A 20,635-nucleotide genomic window follows, 5' to 3' on the forward strand; every position below is an offset into this window, starting at 1 on the left:
CCTGTTTTATTTTCTTTTCTAAGACACATATTAATTCAAGATATTATATATACATTTAAAAATTTCCCCAAGGGGAGGGAATTTTTGTTCACTAACGTATCCCATGAATCTAGAACAATGCCCAGATATCTATTAGTTGAATGCTGAATGAAATCTAAGAGAGAATCCTGAGGAACTCTAACATTATGTGTTAGGCAGAAGATCAATTCCCCCGAAGAGAAATTGACAAAGAACCTCCTAGAAGACAAAAAGAAAGTGAGGAGGTTATAATTTAAACAAACAAGAGGGGGAAATGTTTGAAGACCAAAGAAATGGTCAACAGTGTCAAAGGCTGACCAATACTCAAATGAAATGAAGATTGAAAAACATCCAATGGATTTAGTAACAAGGAGTGCATTGATCTTGGTCAGACAAGTTTCAGTGACACGTGACTAAGACAAGTTAGAAAAATCTCAATAAACCTACTAAAAGTTAAGAGAAAAGAAGGTAAAAATTTAAGCCATGAAATCATCAAGTTTATAAAATACAGATATCAGATTTTATACTTTCTTTCAATTGTTGCTGCATAATAATCCATCTCAAAACTTAATGATTTAAGACAGCAAACTATTTGATTATTGCTCAGGATTCTGTGGGTTGATTTGCTTCAGCTGGGCATTCTGCTTCCTGGATGTCGGCTGGGACTGTAGCCATCTTGGACAGGGTCAGCAAACTTTCCTGTCAAGGGCCAAACAGTAAATATTTCAGGCTTTGCAGGCTGTAAAGTTTCTGTCATGACTATCTAACACTGCCACGCTAGTGAGAAAATAGCCACAGATGATAATATATAAACGAACATACATGGCTGTGTTCCAATAAAACTTTATTTATAAACTCAGATGGTAGGCCACATTTGACTGAAAGCCATAATTTTCTCACTCTAGATTTTGGACGCAACTAGGTAGTACATTTAAGATGGCTCATTCCTAGAGTAACTTGGTATTCCTCTATGTTCGTAAATCCCTTCCACCATATTCTACGGGCTAAAGTGAGTCCCAAGGCCTGCTCAGATTCAAGGAAGAGGGCTATTCAAGGGTGTAAATACCAGGAGGCATGGTTCACTGGAGGCTATCAAATGTAAGACTACCACATAATTTTAAGAGTTTTGCTTATTAAAACTATGTTCCAGGGGTGCCTGGTTGGCTAAGTCAGTAGAGCATGCATCTCAGGGTCATGAGGTTAAGCCCCATGTTGGACACGGTGCCTACTTTAAAATAAAATAAAATAAAATTTAAAAATAAAATAAAATTCTTCCATAAAAAATAAAATAAAATAATAAAATAAAACTATGTTCTATTCCACATTCTGTTTAGAGACCCTTACCTAGGGAAAAGATTGAGTGACTTACAAAGTCATCCTTTCTCTCCAACAGTGATCCTTTCAGGAGTTGTTTTTGTATCATCAATTGAAAAAGTGTATGATTTGTTATTTTAAGACAGCCTGAGAAATTAGTTCCTTCCCATTAGCCTGAGAAAACTCTAGTCTTCTTGTACCCACCCTTGGAAATACTCTTTCAATGCACTGTACTTAAGCTGTAAGGCATCCAACCCATTAAACTTAGATTATAAGCATGATAGAAAAGGAGTTATTAGCAGTAAGATTAAAGCATTCATACTTAACAACCTGAAGATCTATCAGAGTGATGTTATTTTGCACAAGTAAGGGAATTATAATCTATATGTAGTATATTTATTCATTTGCTCATCAATGTTTAAAGTACTTACTGAACACACTAATGGTGAGGCCATGTGCCAGGTTGTGGTGTATATAGCCATCTGTTTGTCTTTAATGTAGACTGTAACCCCTTATGTGATCATGACCCTATAGAAAAAACACTGCATGAGATCAAATATTTTCATTGAGCTGAGAAAAAAGTGGAGGGATTATTATTAAAGTATTGAATAGAAAGAAAATGAGTATATATACATATTTTAGGTTGACATTCTAATGAACCCCTGTAGTTTAATTTATCCAGAGTATTTTAACCAAATACTATCTTTTACTGAAAAGAACGTAATACCAGAACATATGAAAAGAACGGATTCTATCCTTAAAAAGCATGACAGAAAGTACTAAATGTGCTATCAGGGATATGCGGTAATATGCCAGGGCTACATGATGTCACCAGATAAATATAGCACACCTCATTCATATTAATTTTAATTTATTATTTTCAGAGTAAAAAGTTTAAACTTAGAAGTACTTTAAAACATAATTGTGATCTCAATACAATAAAACTACAACATATTTTGGGGTGCCTGCGTGGCTCAGTTGATTAAGTGTCTGCCTTCGGCTCAGGTCATGATCCCAGGGTCCTGCCTCAAGTCCCACATCAGGCTCCCTCCTCAATGGAAAGTCTGCTTTTCCCTCTGCCCCTCCCCCTGTTCATGTTCTCACACACACACTCTCTTTCTCAAGTAAATAAGTAAAATTGTCAAAAAACAAAACAAAACAAAAACAGGATGCCTGGGTGGCTCAGTGGGTTAAGCCACTACCTTCAGTTCAGGTTGTGCTCTCAGGGTCCTGGGATCAAGCCCTGCACCGGGCTCTCTGCTCAGTGGGGAGCCTGTTTCCCTGCTCTCTCTGCCTGCCTCTCTACCTACTTGTGATCTCTCTCTCTCTCTGTGAAATAAACAAATAAAAATCTTAAACAACAACAACAACAATATATTTTAAAGGCCTTCAGAAGTGAAAATGAAAACACTCTGCTACACAACACTTAGGTGAAAGTGGAAGCAAAAACCACAAAAGCAGGATTGCCAAAAAATTGTAATAATGACAGCATTATATATAAGAAGTTATGAGATGCATCAGAGCAGTGGTCAGAGGAAAATTCATAGTCTTAAATACTTATATAAACAATAAAAGATGGAAAACAAGTGAACAAAACTCCAACTCATAACAGCTAGAAAACCAACAACCAAGTCAACCAAATGAAAGTGTAAGGAAAGAAGTCATGCATATTATTTAGGATTAAAAACTCCAGAAAAACAATATAACTACTTGGTAAATGAAAATAACGGTTCCTTAAAATGAAGGAAAATGCTAGCTAACCTAATCAAAAAGACAAAAAAGCACAAATACATTAAAAAAAATGAAAAGTTTTAAAGTGAAGGAAAATTTTTAAATCACGAAGAGACTATGCTCACAATCCTTCACAAATAAAATTGAAAATTTAGATGAAATGGATAACTTCCTCGAAATAAAATTTTACAAAACTGACCTCAGTAGGGAGAGAATTCTCAAGCAAATTTCCAAAGAAGTATTAAAGACTATTTCAGAGAACTACCCCATAAAAAAACCATCACACTCAGATGGTTTCACAGGGGATTTCTACCAAAATTTCGCATTTGAATAATCCCAATGCTATATGAATTATTCCAGAGCACAGAAAATAGAAACTTCTAAAAAAAAATAAACTTCTAAATTTTTTATAAAGTTTAACATTTATACTTAAACCTAATAAATATAGCTAACACCAAAAACCTAAAGATCAGTCTCACTTATGAATATTGATGCAAAAAACCCCCACAAAACACCTCATTTAAAAATACTTCACGATCAAGTGGATTTATTTCAGGAATGCAAAAATGGTTTGATGTTTGGAAATCCTTTAACATAATTCACCATATTAGTATAAGAAGAAAAGTTATATGATTGTTTCTATAAATGCCACAAAAGCTTTTGAGAAAATTCAAAATTCATTCCAATATACAATAAAATAGGAAGACAGATATTTCTTTAAAAGATAAAATATACTAAAGACCAAAAGCCAGCTTTTTATTTAGTTGGAAACACTAGAGATGTTATCACTACAGTAAGGTATAATATTGCAAGGATGCCAACTATCTCTACCACTATTTAATTCATTATTGGAGGTATCAGCCAATGTAATTAGACTGGTAGAAGCAACTTGACGTATAAGAATTGGAAAAGCAGAAATAAAATGACCTATATTTGCAGATGGTCTAATATCAATTAGACCTGCAAAACCCAAGAGGCTTAAAGATAAAACTTAAACAATAAAATAATTCAATGATATAGCAGGATATAAAACTAACTCACAGAACTCAATAGCTTCATACACACAAATAATAACCAGTTAGAATTTTTTAAAAAAACCCAACAATTAGAAGGGGTAATGAATACAAAAGCCTCACTGACAATAGTAATGACAACAAAGATAAAATACTTAGGTATTAATAAGAAATGTATAAAAGTTATAGGAGGAAATCCTTAAAATACTCCTGAAAGATGTAAAAGTATTTTATGGAAAGACATCCCTCTTTTGGAAAGTATGACCCATCATAAAAATGTCATTTATCCCTAAATCATAAATGTAATTCATCCAATAAAATTACCAGTGAGTTTTTGTTTCTAGAGCTAGACAAGTTACTTTTATATTTCACATGTATTTTAAAATATTAAGCACGTGAGGAAGCAAGATGGCAGAGGAGTAGGAAACTGAAATATAATTAGGTCCCAGGACTTCAGCTAGATCTTTATCAAACCATTCTGAACACCTACAAACTCAACAGGAGATAGAAGAGAAGAAAAGCAGCAATTCTAGGAACAAAAAATTGACCACTTTCTGGAAGGCAGGATGTGCAGAGAAGTGGATCTTAAGCAACGGGAAGATAGACTGCTTGGGGAGGGGCCAACTCCCAGCAAGTGGTGGGACTGCTGAGCACAAAATTCGAACTTTAAAAAGTCTGCTCCACTGAGGGACATTGCTCCAAAGGCTAAACAGGGGTGGAGCCCATGACAGGACAGTGTAGTCTCAGGATCCGTGGTGTCACAGAAAGACTAGGGGTGTGTAAGTGTGGCAGAGCCACCAGGTATCAGAGTGGAGAAGCTGACTGCAGAGATGGAGCTGAAGAGGGGTCTCTCAGCTCAGGGCTACCTTAAACTGTAATCCAAGGCACAGGGCCACTGCTCTTTGGGCAGGGAACCCAAGGTGGCAGATTCAGAGAGATCCCTCTCTTTCCTCCTCCAGGGGGAGTGACCCGGGAGTGTAGGGCAGAAATCTGCTGGGTTCGGAGACTCCAAACAGGGCCATGCGACAGAGATAGAAACACTCAGTCACAGGCCGGGTGAGCATGGAGTGCGGCAGGAGACCAGGGATTGACTGCCTGTCTCTGAGGGTGCACTGGGGAGTGGGGCCCTGAGCTCTCAACTCCTCCAGGCCGGAGACTGGGAGGCTGCCATTTTCATTCTTGTCCCCCAAAGCTGTATGGAAAGCATTCAGGGAACAAGAGCTCTCAAGAGTGAACCTGAGCAGATTACTTAGACTGTCCCCTGGCAAGGACGGTGCAATTCTGCCTCAGATAAAGACATTTGAGAATCACAGCACCAGGCCCCTCCCCCAGATCAGCAAGAACATCCAGCAAAGACCAAGTTCATTGATCAATGAGAACTGTGGAACTCCAGAGCTAGAGGAAGGCAACACATAGAATTCATGGCTTTTTTCCCATGCTCCTTTATTCTTGCAAAGTTAATTTTTTATTTTATTTTATTTTATTTTTTTCTTACTCCATTTTTTAACTTGTTCTCATTCTTCTTTTAAGATTTTTAAACTATTTTATCTTATTAATACCTTTTAAAAATATTTTTAAATTCTCATTGTTATACTCATATTTTATCCCTTCATTGTATTTAAGCTTACTTTTAGTACACATATAGGTTTTTTTTTCTTTAAAATTTTGGGATACAATTTCTCCTAATAGATCAAAATATTTTCTAAATCTAGCACATGGCTTTGTTCTAGTCTCCAGCCTGATCACATTCTCTCCTCTTTTTTTTTTCTTCAATGAACTAATCTTATCAATTCCTTTTTTAGAATCTTTTTAAATTTTCATCTTAACAGTCATATTCCATCCCTTCATTGTGTTTACCCATATATATATATATATATATATATATATATATATATATATATAAGTTTTTCCTTCATTAAAATTTTGGGAGGTAGAGTCTTCTAAGAGATCAGAATACACCCATAATCAAGCTGGTGCCTCTGTTCTATTCACCAGTCATATATATATATATATACATATGTATATATATATATGTATAATTTTTTTTTCACCCTTTCTTCTCCCTCTTGTTTCAGGTCTCTCCTGCTTTGGTTAGCATATATTTTTCTGGGGTCTTTGCCACCCATTTAGTATATTGTTCTCTCATTCATCTATTCTTTTTTTTTTTTTTTAAGATTTTATTTATTTATTTATTTGTCAGAGAGTGAGCGAGCACGAGCACAGGCAGACAGAGTGGAAGGCAGAGTCAGAGGGAGAAGCAGGCTCCTTGCTCTGCAGGACGCTGGGGTCATGACCTGAGCCGAAGGCAGCTGCTTAACCAACTGAGCCACCCAGGCGTCCCTCATTCATCTAATCTTATCTAGATAAAATGACAAGATGCAAAAACTCACCATAAAAAAAAACAAAAACAAACAAACAAGAGGCAGTACTGACAGCTAGGGACCTAATCAATACAGACATTGGTAATATGTCAGAATTAGAGTTCAGAATGATGATTGTCAAGGTGCTGGCTGGGCTAGAAAAGGGCATGAAAGCTATTAGAGAATCCCTTCCTGGAGAAATAAAAGAACTAAAATCTAACCAAGTTGAAATTTAAAAAGCTATTAATGAGATGCAATAAAAATGGAGGTTCTTGGGGTATCTGGGTGGCTCAGTGGGTTAAAGTCTCTGCCTTCAGCTCGGGTCATGATCCCCGGGTCCTGGGATCGAGCCCCACATCCAGCTTTCTTCACAGTGGGGAGCCTGCTTTATCCTCCCTCTCTCTCTGTCTCTCTCTCTCTGCCTGCCTCTCTGCCTACTTGTGATCTCGGTCTGTCAAATAAATAATTTTTAAAAAAATGTTTTTAAAAAATGGAGCTCTTACTGCTAGGATAAATGAGGCAGAAAAGAGAATTAGTGATACAGAAGGCTAAATTATGGAGAATAAAGAAGCTGAGCAAAAGAGAGACAAACAACTACTGGACCACAAGGGGAGAATTTGAGAGATAAGTGATACCATAAGGTGAAACAATATTCGAATAATTGAGATCCCAGAAAAAGAAGAAAGTGAGGGGGCAGAAGGTATATTGGAGCAAATTATAGTAGGGAATTTCCCTAATATAGCAAAGGGAACAAGCATTAAAATCCAAGAGGCACAGAGAATCCCCCTCAAAATCAATAAAAATAGGACCACACTCCATCATCTAAAAGTAAAACTTACAAGTTCTTAGTAACAAAGAGAAAATCCTGAAAGCAGCTCAGGACAAGAAGTCAGTAATATACAATGGGAGAAATATTAGAATGGCAGCAGACCTATCCACAGAGACCTGGCAGGCCAGAAAGAACTGGCATGATATATTCAGAGCACTAAACAAGAAAAATGTGCAGCCAAGAATACTATATCCAGCTAGGCTATCATTGAAAATAGAAGCAGAGATAAAAAGTTTCCAGGACAAACAAAAATTAAAAGAATTTGTAAACACCAAACAAGCCCTACAGGAAATATTGAAAGGGGTCCTCTAAGTAAAGAGAGAGCCTGAAAGTAGTAGACCAGAAAGGAACAGAGATAATACACAGTAATAGTGACCTTACAGGCAATACAATGGCACTAAATTCATATCTCTCAAGAGTTACCCTGAATGTAAGTGGGATAAATGTCCCCAATCAAAAGACACAGGGTATCAGAATGGATAAAAACCTAAGACCCATCGATATGCTGTCCACAACAAACTCATTTAAGGCCCAAAGACATCTCCAGATTTAAAGTGAGGGGTGGAAAACAAGTTACCATACTAATGGACGTCAAAAGAAAGTGGATCAAAAGAAAGCAATCCTTATAACAGATAGGTTAGATTTTAAGCCAAAGACTATAATAAGAGATGAGGAAAGACACTATATCATATTTAAATGATCTGTACAACAAGAATATCTAACAGTTTTAAATATCTATGCCCCAAACATGGAAGCAGCCAACTACATAAACCAGTTAATGACAAAATCAAAGAAACACATCAACAATAATACAATAATAATACTTTAACACCCTGCTCACTGAAATGGACAGATCATCTAAGCAAAACATCAACAAGGAAATAAAGGCCTTAAATGACACACTGGGGCACATGTACATCGCACATATATTCAGAACATTCCATCTCAAAGCAACAGAATACACATTCTTCTCTAGTGCAGATGGAACGTTCTCCAGAATATATCACATCCTGGGTCACAAATCAGATGTCAACCGGTACCAAAAGACTGGGATCACTGCATATTTTCAGACCACAATACTCTGAAGCTAGAACTCAATCACAAGAGGAAAATTGGAAAGAACTCAAATACATGGAGGCTAGAGAGCATCCTACTAAAAAATGAATGGGTCAACCAGGAACTTAAGAATTTAAGAATCCATGGAAACAAATGAAAATGAACACAACTGTTCAAAATCTTGGGATGGAGAAGAGGCAGTCTTAAGAGGAAAGTATATAGCAATACAAGCCTTTCTCAGGTCTCAAGTTCACAACCTAACCCTATATCTAAAGGAGCTAGAGAAAGAACAGCAAAAAAAGCCTAAACCCAGAAGGAGAAGAGAAGTAATAAAGATCAGAGCAGAAATCAATGAAACAGAAACCAAAAGAACAGTAGAACAGATCAATGAAACTAGAAGCTGGTTCTTTGAAAGAATTAATAAGATTGATAAACCCCTGGCCAGACTTATCAAAAAGAAGAGAGAAAGGCCCCAATTAATAAAATCATGAATGAAAGAGGAGAGATCACAACCAACACCAAAGAAGTATAAACAATTATAAGCAACTATACGGCAGCAAATTTGACAATATGGAAGAAATAGATGCATTCCTAAAGACGTATAAACTACCAAAACTGAACCAGGAAGAAATAGAAAACCTGAACAAACCCATAACCAGTAAAGAGATTGAAGCAGTCATCAAAAATCTCCCAACAAACAAGAGCCATGGCCAGACAGCTTCCCAGGGGAATTCTACCAAACATTTAAAGAAGAAATAATACCCCTTCTCTGAAAGTATTCCAAAAATAGAAATGGAGGCAATCTTCCAAACTCATTTTATGAGGCCAGCACTACCTTGATCCAAAAACCAGACAAAGTCCCCATCAAAAAGGAGAATTACAGACCAATATCCTTGATGAACATGGATGCAAAAATTCTCACCAAAATACTAGCCAATAGGATCCAACAGTACATTAAAAGGATTATTCACCATGACCAAGTGGGATTTATTCCAAGGCTGCAAGGTTGGTTTAACAACCACAAATCAATCAATGTGATATAATACATTAATAAAAGAACAAGAACCATATGATACTTTCAATAGATGCTGAAAAAGCATTTGACAAAGTACAGCATCCTTTCTTTATTTTTTTAATATGTTATTTATTTATTTGACAGGGAGAAAGATCACAAGTAGGCAGAGAGGAAGGCAGAGAGAGAGAGGAGGAAGCAGGCTCCCTGCGGAGCAGAGAGCCCAATGCGGGGCTCGATCCCAGAACCATGGGATCATGACCTGAGCTGAAGGCAGAGGCTTTAACCCACTGAGCCAACCAGGTGCCCCTACAGCATCCTTTCTTTTTTTTTTTTTTTTTTTTAAAGATTTTATTTATTTATTTGTCAGAGAGAGATTACAAGTAGGCAGAGAGGCAGGCAGAGAGAGAGAGGAGGAAGCAGACTCCCTGCTGAGCAGAGAGCCCGATGCGGGACTCGATCCCAGGACCCTGAGATCATGACCTGAGCCGAAGGCAGCGGCTTAACCCACTGAGCCACCCAGGCACCCCTACAGCATCCTTTCTTGATCAAAACTCTTCAGACTGGAGATAGAGGGTACATACCTCAGTATCACTAAAACCATCTATGAACAACCCACAGTGAATATCATTCTCAATGGGGGAAAACGGAGACCTCTTCCCCTAAGGTCAGGAACATTGCACGGATGTCCACTATCACCACTGCTATTCAACATAGTTTTAGAAGTCCTAGCCTCAGCAATTAGACAACAAAAAGAAATAAAAGGCATCCAAATAGGCAAGGAAGAAGTCAAACTCTCACTCTTTGCAGATGATATGAGACTTTATGTGGAAAACCCAAAAGACTCCACTACAAATCTGCTAGAATTTGTACAGGAATTCGGTAAAGTGTCAGAATATACAATCAATGCACAGAAATCAGTTGCAATTCTATACACCAAAAGCAAGACAGAAGAAAAAGAAAGAGGAGTTGATCCCATCTACAACTGCACCCAAAACCATGAGATACCTAGGAATAAACCTAACCAAAGAGGCAAAGAATCTATACTCAGAAAACTATAAAGTACTCATGAAAGAACTTGAGGAAGACACAAAGAAATGAAAAAAAACGTTCCATGCTCATGGATTGGAAGAATATTGTGAAACTCTATGCTACCTAGAGCAATCTACACATTTAATGCAGTCCCTATCAAAATACCATCAACTTTTTTCAAAGAAATGGAACAAGTAATCCTAAAATTTACATGGAACCAGAAAAGACCCCAAATGGTCAGAGGAATGTTGAAAAAGAAAGCCAAAGTTGGTGGCATCACAATTGTGGACTTCAAGCTTTATAACAAAGCTGTCATCCTCAAGATGTATGGTACTGGCACAAAAACAGACATATTGATTAATGGAACAGAACAGAGATCCCAGAAAAAGACCCTCAACTCTATGGTCAACTAATCTTCGACAAAGCATGAAAGAATGTCCAATGGAAAAAGATAGTCTCTTCAACAAATGGTGTTGGGAAAATTGGACAGCCACATGCAGAAGAATGAAACTGGACCATTTCCTTATACCACACACAAAAATAGACTCAAAATGGATGAAGGACCTCAATGGGAGATAGGAATCCGTCAAAATCCTTGAGGAGAACACAGGTAGCAACCTCTTCCACCTCAGCCACAGCAACTTCTTCCTAGAAACATCACCAAAGGCAAGGGAAATAAGGGCAAAAATGAACAATCAGGACTTTGTCAAGATCAAAAGCTTTTGCACAGCAAAGAAAACAGTCAACAAAACCAAAAGACAACCAACAGAATGAAAGAAGATATACTCAAACAACATATCAGATTAAGGGCTAGTATCCAAAATCTATAAAGAAATTATCAAGCTCAGCATCCAAAGAACAAATAATCCAATCAAGAAATGGGCAGAGGACATGAACAGACATTCTTGCAAAGAAGACACACAGATGGCCAACAGACACATGAAAAGTGCTCCACATCACTCGGCACCAGGAAAATACAAATCAAAACCACAATGAGGGGGCGCCTGGGTGGCTCAGTGGGTTAAGTTTTTGCCTTCAGCTCAGGTCATGATCTCAGGGTCCTGGGATCGAGCCCCGTATCAGGCTCTATGCTTAGCAGGGAGCCTGCTTCTCCCTCTCTCTGCCTGCCTTTCTGCCTACACATGAGCTCTCTCTCTGTCAAATAAATAAATAAAACCTTAAAAAAAAAAAACCGCAATGAGATACCACCTCACACCAGTAAGAATTGCTCAAATTAATAAGTCAGGAAATGACAGATGTTGGCAAGGATGCAGAGAAAGAAGAACCATCCTGCACTGTTGGTGGGAATGCAAGCTGGTGCAGCCACTCTGGAAACAGCATGGAGGTTCCTCAAAAAGTTGAAAATAGAGTTACCCTATGACCCAGCAATCGCAATACTGGGAATTTATCCTAAGGATACAAATGTAGTGATCCGAAGGGGCACATGCACCTGAATGTTTATAGCAGCAATGTCCACAATAGTCAAACTATGGAAAGAATCTAGATGTCCATCAACAGATGAATGAATAAAGAAGATGTGGTATATATGTACGACTACTATGCAGCCATCAAAAGAAATGAAATCTTGCCAGTTTCAATGACATGGATGGAACTAGAAGGTATTGTGCTGAGCGAAATAAGTCAATCAGAGAAAGACAATTATCATACGATCTCTCTGATATGAGGAATCTGAGAGGCAGGGCAGGAGGTTGTTGGGGGTAGGGAAAGAAAAAATGAAACAAGATAGGATTTGGAGGGAGACAAACCATAAGAGACTCTTAATCTCAGGAAACAAACTGAGGGTTGCTGGAGGGTGGGGGGTAGAGACAGGGTGGCTAGGTAATGGACATGGGGAGGGTATGTGCTATGGTGAGTGCTGTGAAATGTGTAAGCCTGATGATTAACAGACATGTACCCCTTTGGCAAATAATACATTATATGTTAATAAAAATAATTTAAAAATATATATAAAGCACATAAGAATACCTAGAAAAACTGAAAAAGAAAGGCAAGGAGGGTGGACTAGCTCTAGTGAACATTAAAACATGTTATAAAACCCCTATAATTAAGACCGTATGGTATTAGATCATAAATAGACTGGCAGAAAAGAATAGGCAATCCAGAAATAGACCTCACTCCATAAGGAAATTTAGCATTAAATTATATATTCAGGATAAATTCACAGAAGTGAGATTTATGGAGCAAAGGGTAAATATAGCTATTTAAAAATATTTTAGGGGGACGCCTGGGTGGCTCAGTTGGTTAAGCAGCTGCCTTCGGCTCAGGTCATGGTCCCAGCGTCCTGGGATCGAGTCCCGCATCGGGCTCCTTGCTCGGCAGGGAGCCTGCTTCTCCCTCTGACTCTGCCTGCCATTCTGTCTGCCTGTGCTCGCTTTCTCCCCCCTCTCTCTCTGATAAATAAATAAAATCTTTAAAAAAAAATAAAAATATTCTAGGTACTTTTAGATATTTAGATACTTTTAGATATTATTGCCTAATTTACCATGGTCTCACCAACAGTGTGTGTTATCAAGTTTTCTACTTTTTTAAGATTTTATTTATTTATTAGAGAGAGAGAGAGTGAGAGAGAGAGCACAAACTAGGAGAGAGGCAGATGGAGAGTGACAGGCAGACTCCCCACCGATCAGAGAGCCCAATGCAGGGCTCTGTCCCAGGACCTTGGGATTATGACTTGAGCTGAAGGCAGATGCTTAACCAACTGAGCCACCCAAGTGCCCACGTTTTCTATTTTTGGCATTTCAGTAAGTGAATGTAGCCTCTCAGTGCAGTTTTAATTTGCATTCTCTTATTATGAGTGAAATTTCATCTTTTCATTTAAGAGCTATTTTTCAAATTTTTTAAAATGTTATTTTAAATTCAATTAATTAACATTTGATGTATTATTAGTTTCAGAGGTTAGAGTTCAGTAATTCATCAGTTAGTTGCATATCACACCTAGCGCTCATTACATCATATGCCCTCCTTAATGCACATCACCCAGCTATCTCATCCCTCCGCCTCCCCTATTTCCCATATTTTTATATTTTTCTTTTTAAAGATAATTTAGATACATTAAAATGTACAGATCTTAAGTGTTCAGTTCAATGAATTTTGACAGTTGAATACACCTGTGTAACCACCACTCAGAACAAGATCTAGAACATTTCCATCACCCTAGAAAGTTCCCTTGTGTTTCTTTCAAGTCAGTTCTCTCACTAACTCCAGAAGCAACCCCTTTTTCTGATTTCTATCACCATAAATTAGCTTTGCTTGTTCTTGGACTTTATATAAACAAAATATACAATATACACGATATGCGTATCTAATTTTTGTTTGTGTCCGATTCTTTTGCTCAATGTATTTTTTGATTCAGCTGTTAATTCATGTTGAGCATTAGTTCATTCCTCTTTATTACAGAGCATAATTCCATTCTATGAATATAACACAGAGTTTGCAAGATTAAACTTTATCTTCTATATAGTATCTCACTGTTGAATAGAATTGCAAATATGGAAAGGTAGAAGAATAGAATGAATCCTGTGGTGTTTAACTGCTACTGTGGTCCACAGAATGACCTCCTAGTTTCTAAAATGTATAGATAGATAGACATAGAAATAGCTCTAGGTATGTGTGGGCATACGTGTGAATGTGCATATATATACATACATGTATTCCTGGGTTCTCTCTACTGATAGAGGGAAGCAGTGTCATTCTAAATACCGACAAAAAAGAATCAGGGCATCTCGGAGAAATGCCCGTTTCTAGGGCTAAGCAGAGAAAATACAAGGCCATTCTGGACTATCTTCTGACAGACAGTAAGGACACTGTCAAAAATTGATATGCTATCTCAAAAGGACAGTGAATCCACCATGAAGGGACTTTCACTGGCCAAATTTCAGACAATATGAGCATCAGAATGAATAAAAACATGAATGGATTATAACACATGGAATTTTTTAAATCCACCACTCCATACAGTTACTAAAACTAAAAATTAATATTGGGTATAGAGAAAACTTTTTTTAAAAAAATATCTTATTTATTTATTTATTTGAGAGAGAGGAGGAGGAGGGGCAGAGGGAGAGGAGAAGCAAACTGTGCCAGCACAGGGCTCTATCCCATGACCCTGAGGTCATGACCTTGAACTGAAATCAAGAGTAGGATGCTGGGGCGCCTGGGTGTCTCAGTGGGTTAAAGCCTCTGCCTCCAGCTCTGGTCATACCCCAGGGTCCTGGGATGGAGCCCTCATCGGGCTCTCTGCTCAGCAGGGAGCCTGCTTCCCCCCGCATCTCTACCTGCCTCTGCCTACTTGTAATCTGTCAAATAAATAAATAAAATCTAAAAAAAAAAAAAAAATGAGTAGGATGCTTAACGGAGCCACCCAGCTGCCCCAAGAAAGCTTCTTTTTTATCAGAATAATACCAACTAATAAGTGTGGGAGAAATAACAGAAATCACCATTTTGCCATCACATAGTAATAGCTGATTTAGACAAAAATCACCATAAGGTGGAAGGTTGCTGGAAAACAGGGTATTCACATGACTGCATGTGAATTACTCATTAATTATACATGGAAATGTACTGTTATAATGATAGACTTGGCAGGTACTGTATTAACCAAGTGATCAAAGAGAACATTGCCAATAATTGCACACACTGATATTGTGTGCCCCTTGAGGGGATGCACTGAGAAGTACATGGTATTCCATCCAAAAATGTTGCATCTCATCATAAGGAAAGACTCAAAGTTCCAAATTAAGGTACATTTTGCCACTGGAGCTTGCGCTCCAAAAATATCAATGGCATGAAAGATAAAAGAGAAGGAGTCTTCATGCTTGACGAGATCCCAGAGGCAGGGGAAACATGCTATAGGACATTACTGAGACACTTGGGGAAATATGAATATGAACTATATGTTAGACAATAATATCACACCCATGTTAAACTTCTTGAGTATAATAATCAGCTGTGGTTGTGTAGGAGAATGTATCCGTTCTGTGAGGGATTAAGTGACATCATATCTGCAACCAACTCTTAACTGGTGAAGAGGGGAAAAGCAAGCATTTTTATTTGTGTGTGTGTCTCTACCTTTCCATATGTACGTGTGCAGGGAGAGAGAATCAAGTGGATGTGGCAAAATATTAACAGGTGTTCATCTGAAGGAAAATGGATGTCGGTTATACTGTTTTCTCAACTTTTCTGCAGGTTTGAAATTTTTGAAAATAAGAATTGGGAGAAGAAACATTACTTTTGCATCACATGGGTATAATACAGTTCACAAACCTCTTTGCATTTGAACCAGGGGACTTACAAAAGTTTCTTAAACTGAGTATACCCGCTTTGAGCATACTAGATGCCAGAAATAAAAACTCATTATCTCGAGGTTATTTTAAGGTGAAAGGTCCTGCAACAGCGAGGTTTCAGAGCTTTGCCTGCGGGGTAGGCTGCATCCCTCTGGGGCTAGCTGGCTCCCTGGATCTTAGAACAGATCAGGGTCATGGCTGGGAACAGACATGGATTTCAACCCCACAGCCATCCCTTCCAGGCCTTCTGGAACTGCTGGAGGCCTTCTGGAGTCACCGTGTCTTCGAGGAACCCTGCTTCCCACTTCATGTGCTTCCGGTAGCTTGGTGGATCACAGGACTCTGTCCCCTACCCAAAGGTGGATTGGCAATAATACACCCCAGCCCTGGGGCCACAGTGATAGCCCAAGGAAGGGTAGGTAACTGAGCTGGACTAATCAGGCTCCTACCTGATATTTTCTTTGTAAATGTTGGGGAAGAAAATCTCTTACTCTCTTCTGGGATCCTCTGGACAAGACAATATAAGCCTGGTGCTGTCTGTAATCGGCAAGAAAAAGAGTGCAGCCTATTAGGGTCAGGAGCTACTGGTTCTACAGGGAACATGGGAAGGGGTCCACTCGGCTTCGGGCTTCTTCAAGTTACTGCACCCTGTGGTACCAGTCCCCTCAAAGTGATCGTCTGGCTTCTGGGTTACCCGGTCTCGGGTACAGGCCACTTCTTATACCACAGACCAATCTCTATATTGTAGACCATGTGGCACCTATGTACATACACGCGCGTAAGCGCGCGCGCGCACGCACACACACACACACACACTGCTTTGCATAATGTCTTCTTATTGCCAAGGCCATGCCCCTTGGAGGTCATTTATTTTTCCTTTTTCTCAGTAAACATGGAAGCCAAGCATGAGAAAGACGTGGAGCACAGCACCGTGGGGCTGGGCATCCCCGCCAGCGCACTGGTTGTCTAAAATCTCCCGGAAAGCCTATAAACACTGTTCACAGAGTCCATTTCTGGAGATTTTGAAGAGAATCTGTATTTTTAATGACAGAGAGCTGGCTGAGGAACACAGAGCTAACTGGAACTAATGGGACGCAGTGTCGTGCTGACAGGAACTCCTGGGATTTCTCTTCTAGTATTCGTGCCTGCTTTGTGGCTCAAAACAGAGCCCTCAGAGGAAGGACCAAGTTGACTCTCATACGGCACGTTCACATGGGAGACTGGGGCAATCAGGCTGTTTAGGGAACTGCTGCTGTGTGCCTTTTGAGGGAAGGATGGTAAGTGTGGGGGGGGGATGCACACGTGGGGGTGTGTGCGCTTGCGTGTGTGTGTGGTATGTATTTGGGGGTAGGGCTGGGTGTGTGTTTTGGTGTGTGTATTGTAGAGTCTGTATGTTGTGTGTGTATGGTCTATGTGTCTGTGAGTATGTGTGGTGCATGTGTGTGTATGTGTGTGTGGTGTGTATTTGGGGGTAGAGCTTTGTATGTGGTTTGGCATACACATTGTGGAGTCTGTGGCATGTGTGTGGTTATGTATTGTGTTGTATGATTGATGATTGTGTGTGTGGTATGTGTGGTGGATGTTTTGCAGGGTATGTGGTGTGTGTGCATTGTCTGTGTGATGTGGTATGTATGCTATCATTTGGGGGTAGTGCTCTGTGTATGGTTTGGTGTGCGTACTGTGGTGTGGGGTAGGTGTGTGTCATGTATTGTGTGGTACAAGTCTGTGTGTGGTGTGTTGTATCGGTGTTGTGTGTGTAGTATGTGTGTGGTGGGTGTGGTACTGTGTGTGTGTGTGTGTGTGTAGTCTTAACCCAGTGCTCTAGGCCTACATATGTTCACCCCAACGTTTCAAAACCATGGTCTCAACGAGGAGAGAACATGGATGAAACCGACTGAAGCTCTAGGTGACCTCGGTCGAACCAGTGTGCCATTTTTGGCAACTTTGCAGATAAAAAGCACACTGAATTGTAGTCATAATAATTGCAGTTTATTGACGTGCCAAGGAACCCAGCTGGTCTTTGTACCTTCTCCCTTCATCCTCTCAAGAACCCCATGAAAAGAGGGCCTTTATCTTTATTTTACAGATGGGGGAATGGAAACTTACAGGCATTAGTATAACTTTTTGTTCTTTCTTTTAAAGAATGTTTAAGTGATCTCTAATAGATACTATCATCAAGGGTACATCAATTAAGTTGTAAGGCTTTCCCTCAACTATCATTTATTTGACAAACATTTATTGAGCCTCTCTTCTGTGCATAGTCCCTGCTAGGTGTTACAGAAAAGACTGAAAAATACCATCAATAGCTCTTCGCCAAGAAGCAACTAATTTACTCTGGAGGTGTAATCATAAAAGGACATTTTTGTGAGCTACTTTCCTCATTTGTCTTACTCCTTTATAGCACTTGTCGAATTATATTTGGACTTATGCCCCCTTCTTAGTCCCTTAGGGGTAAAGAACTCTATTTTATTCACCTTTGTTTCTTGTTTTTCATTTTTTTAAAAGTAGGCTCCATGCCTAGTGTGGTGCCCAACATGGGGCTTGAACTCACAACCCTGAGATCAAGATCTGAGCTGAGATCAAGAGTCAGACGCTTAACTGACTGAGCCATTCAGGCACCCCTATTTCACTTACCTTTTTTTGTATCCCTAGACCACAGTAGGTGCCTAAACAATCTTGGTTGAATAAATAAACTGATAATCTGGGAACTGGAAGGTCTGAATAAACATTGTCACCTCCCCTTATTTGGATGCTGGAAGATTTAGTGCAGCTTACAAATGAACCCAAACCCAGCATAAAAAATAGGTATTATTCAGCAAAGTTTTCAAAATCAAGTATGTTCCATATGCAACCATTCTGAGGCAGTTCTTAACCAACTTCCAAAAAGTCCCCTGAGATGTTAATAAGTATTTCTTTAAACAGCAAAAAGAGTGTCACAAATACATTCGGGAAATGCAGGTTAAACAGGCTTACAGGATTTCTTTCCTGCAGGAGAATAAACCATGCACTGAGTACAAACCAGACAATACAAATGGGGAACTGAAGAATACACTGTATATGGTGAGTCATATTTTCTAAACTGATTTGCCAGTGGATTCTTTGGGGAAGGAATGGGGGAAATTAAAAAAGAAAAGACTGACTCACTAGAGTAAGGCAGGTGAGGCACCTGGGTCCAGCAGGTAAGAAGGCACCCGCTTGCACAAAAGCCCTTGGGCAGCCAGGGCTCAGGAGCAAGTGCCTCCTTCAGTTTCATACCCGAGGCACATCGCTTGCCTCAGCCCAGCCCCAGACTGGAAATAACACCTGCTACCACCACTGAAACACGTCTGCCATGAACACAAACTGGGCAAGTCTCTGTGGCCACTCATCAATGGCAGGGTTTATTTAATCAGGGGTCAGCATTCTGAATGAGGATGACAAACGTTTCTGGATCTTCTCCTACACATCTTGTAGAGATTCTGGCTCCCACGTTGGAGTCACGGAGTCTTTTCCTGGCCCAACCTGAGAGCCAGAACCTTCTCTGGACATCTGGCCAAGGGCACTGGCAGCTGGTTGGTGTTCTGAAAGAGCCAGGCTGCCCCTTTGAGCTAATTCAGGGAAAGGAAGTTCTAACGGGACTCATCTGTTCCACATACCAGAAGTCCCACGTTTTTGTTTCTTTCATTCTTGAAAGCAACAGAAAACAGAAAGTCAGTGAAGGATTCCTTAACGACAGTTCCCAAAGGACAATTTGTGGCACTCAATACATTGAATGAATGAGTGAGCGGATGTATGCGTGGAAGAGATGCCAGGGAAAGAATTCCAGAATTAACGGGTAAGAATCAGATAGGGGCCCCTGACCTCGTCTTAGAGTTCCTCTTCTTAACCAGAACTTCTTCTTCTTCTTCTTCTTTTTAAAGATTTATTTATTTATTTGACAGACAGAGATCACAAGTAGTCAGAGAGGCAGGCAGAGAGAGGAGGAAGCAGGCTCCCCGCTGAGCAGAGAGCCTGATACGGGGCTTGATCCCTGGACCCTGAGACCATGACCTGAGCCGAAGGCAGAGGCTTTAACCCACTGAGCCACCCAGGCGTCCCTGAACCAGAACTTCTGCTTAGATCTTTGCTCCTTTCCATTTGTACAGTCTCCATACTGATGTCCCTCCCAGTGGAAAGTCCTATTTAATCTTAGAGCTAATGACTGAAACTGGGTGGGGCAAAAAGCCTAAGCACAAATCATTTGTTCAAGAAAGTGTGTATATTCTACAAAACCACTTTCCTCCCCTCCCCCTTTTTCCTTCCTCCTTTTTCTTTAAATCCATGAAAACAATTGTCTAGAAGGAGCATATGCACAAGTGCACTTAATATACTCCTGAGTTCAGTGTCATCTTAAATCCTGGGCTTTTTTTTTTTTTTAAGTAAAAACACTTTCAAATAATTATTGAAAAATAGACACCTTTTTTATACTCAGTTAGTCAACATAATACATCATTAGTTTTTGATGCAGTGTTCAATGACGCATTAGTTGTATGTAACACCCACGTCTCATCACATCACGTGCCCTCCTTAATACCCATCCCCCCATTCCCCACCCCCTCCCTTCTGTTTGTTTCCAGGAGTCCAGAGTCTCAGGGTTTGTCACCCTTTCTGATTTCTTCCCATTCAGTTTTCCCTCCCTTCCCCTATGGTCCTCTGTACTATTCCTTATGTTTCACAAATGAGAGAAACCATACAATATACAACTTTTAAATACCACATTAGGGTGGGGGGGCACCTGGATGGCTCAGTCCATTAAGTGTCTGCCTTCCATTCCCGTGTTGGTCTCTGGGTCCAGGATCCCTGCCTCCATCTACCCGCTCAGTGGGGTTTCTCTCTCTCCCCCTGCCCTTCCCTCCACTCCTGCTCTCTCTCTCTTTCAAATAAATGAATAAGAGGGACGCCTGGGTGGCTCAGTTGGTTGAGCGGCTGCCTTCGGCTCAGGTCATGAT

At 39.7% G+C, this 20,635-nt stretch overlaps 1 long non-coding RNA gene across 2 annotated transcripts in view; it reads right to left on the minus strand.

The window, feature by feature from the left end:
- Positions 1-251: 251 nt before the first annotated feature.
- The window catches only part of LOC106005409, a 46,144-nt gene continuing 25,760 nt past the window's right edge, over positions 252-20,635 (minus strand). For both annotated transcript variants that reach the window (XR_001178741.2, XR_006601543.1), the window contains exons 2-3: positions 1,764-1,860; positions 252-717 (exon numbers count right to left, since the gene is read on the minus strand). This is a non-coding gene — a long non-coding RNA (uncharacterized LOC106005409). The remainder of the gene's footprint in view (positions 718-1,763; positions 1,861-20,635) is intronic.

The sequence above is a fragment of the Mustela putorius genome, unplaced genomic scaffold (genome assembly GCF_011764305.1).
Source record: "Mustela putorius furo isolate JIRA1106 unplaced genomic scaffold, ASM1176430v1.1 tig00003850_pilon_pilon_pilon, whole genome shotgun sequence".
NCBI lineage: Eukaryota > Metazoa > Chordata > Mammalia > Carnivora > Mustelidae > Mustela > Mustela putorius.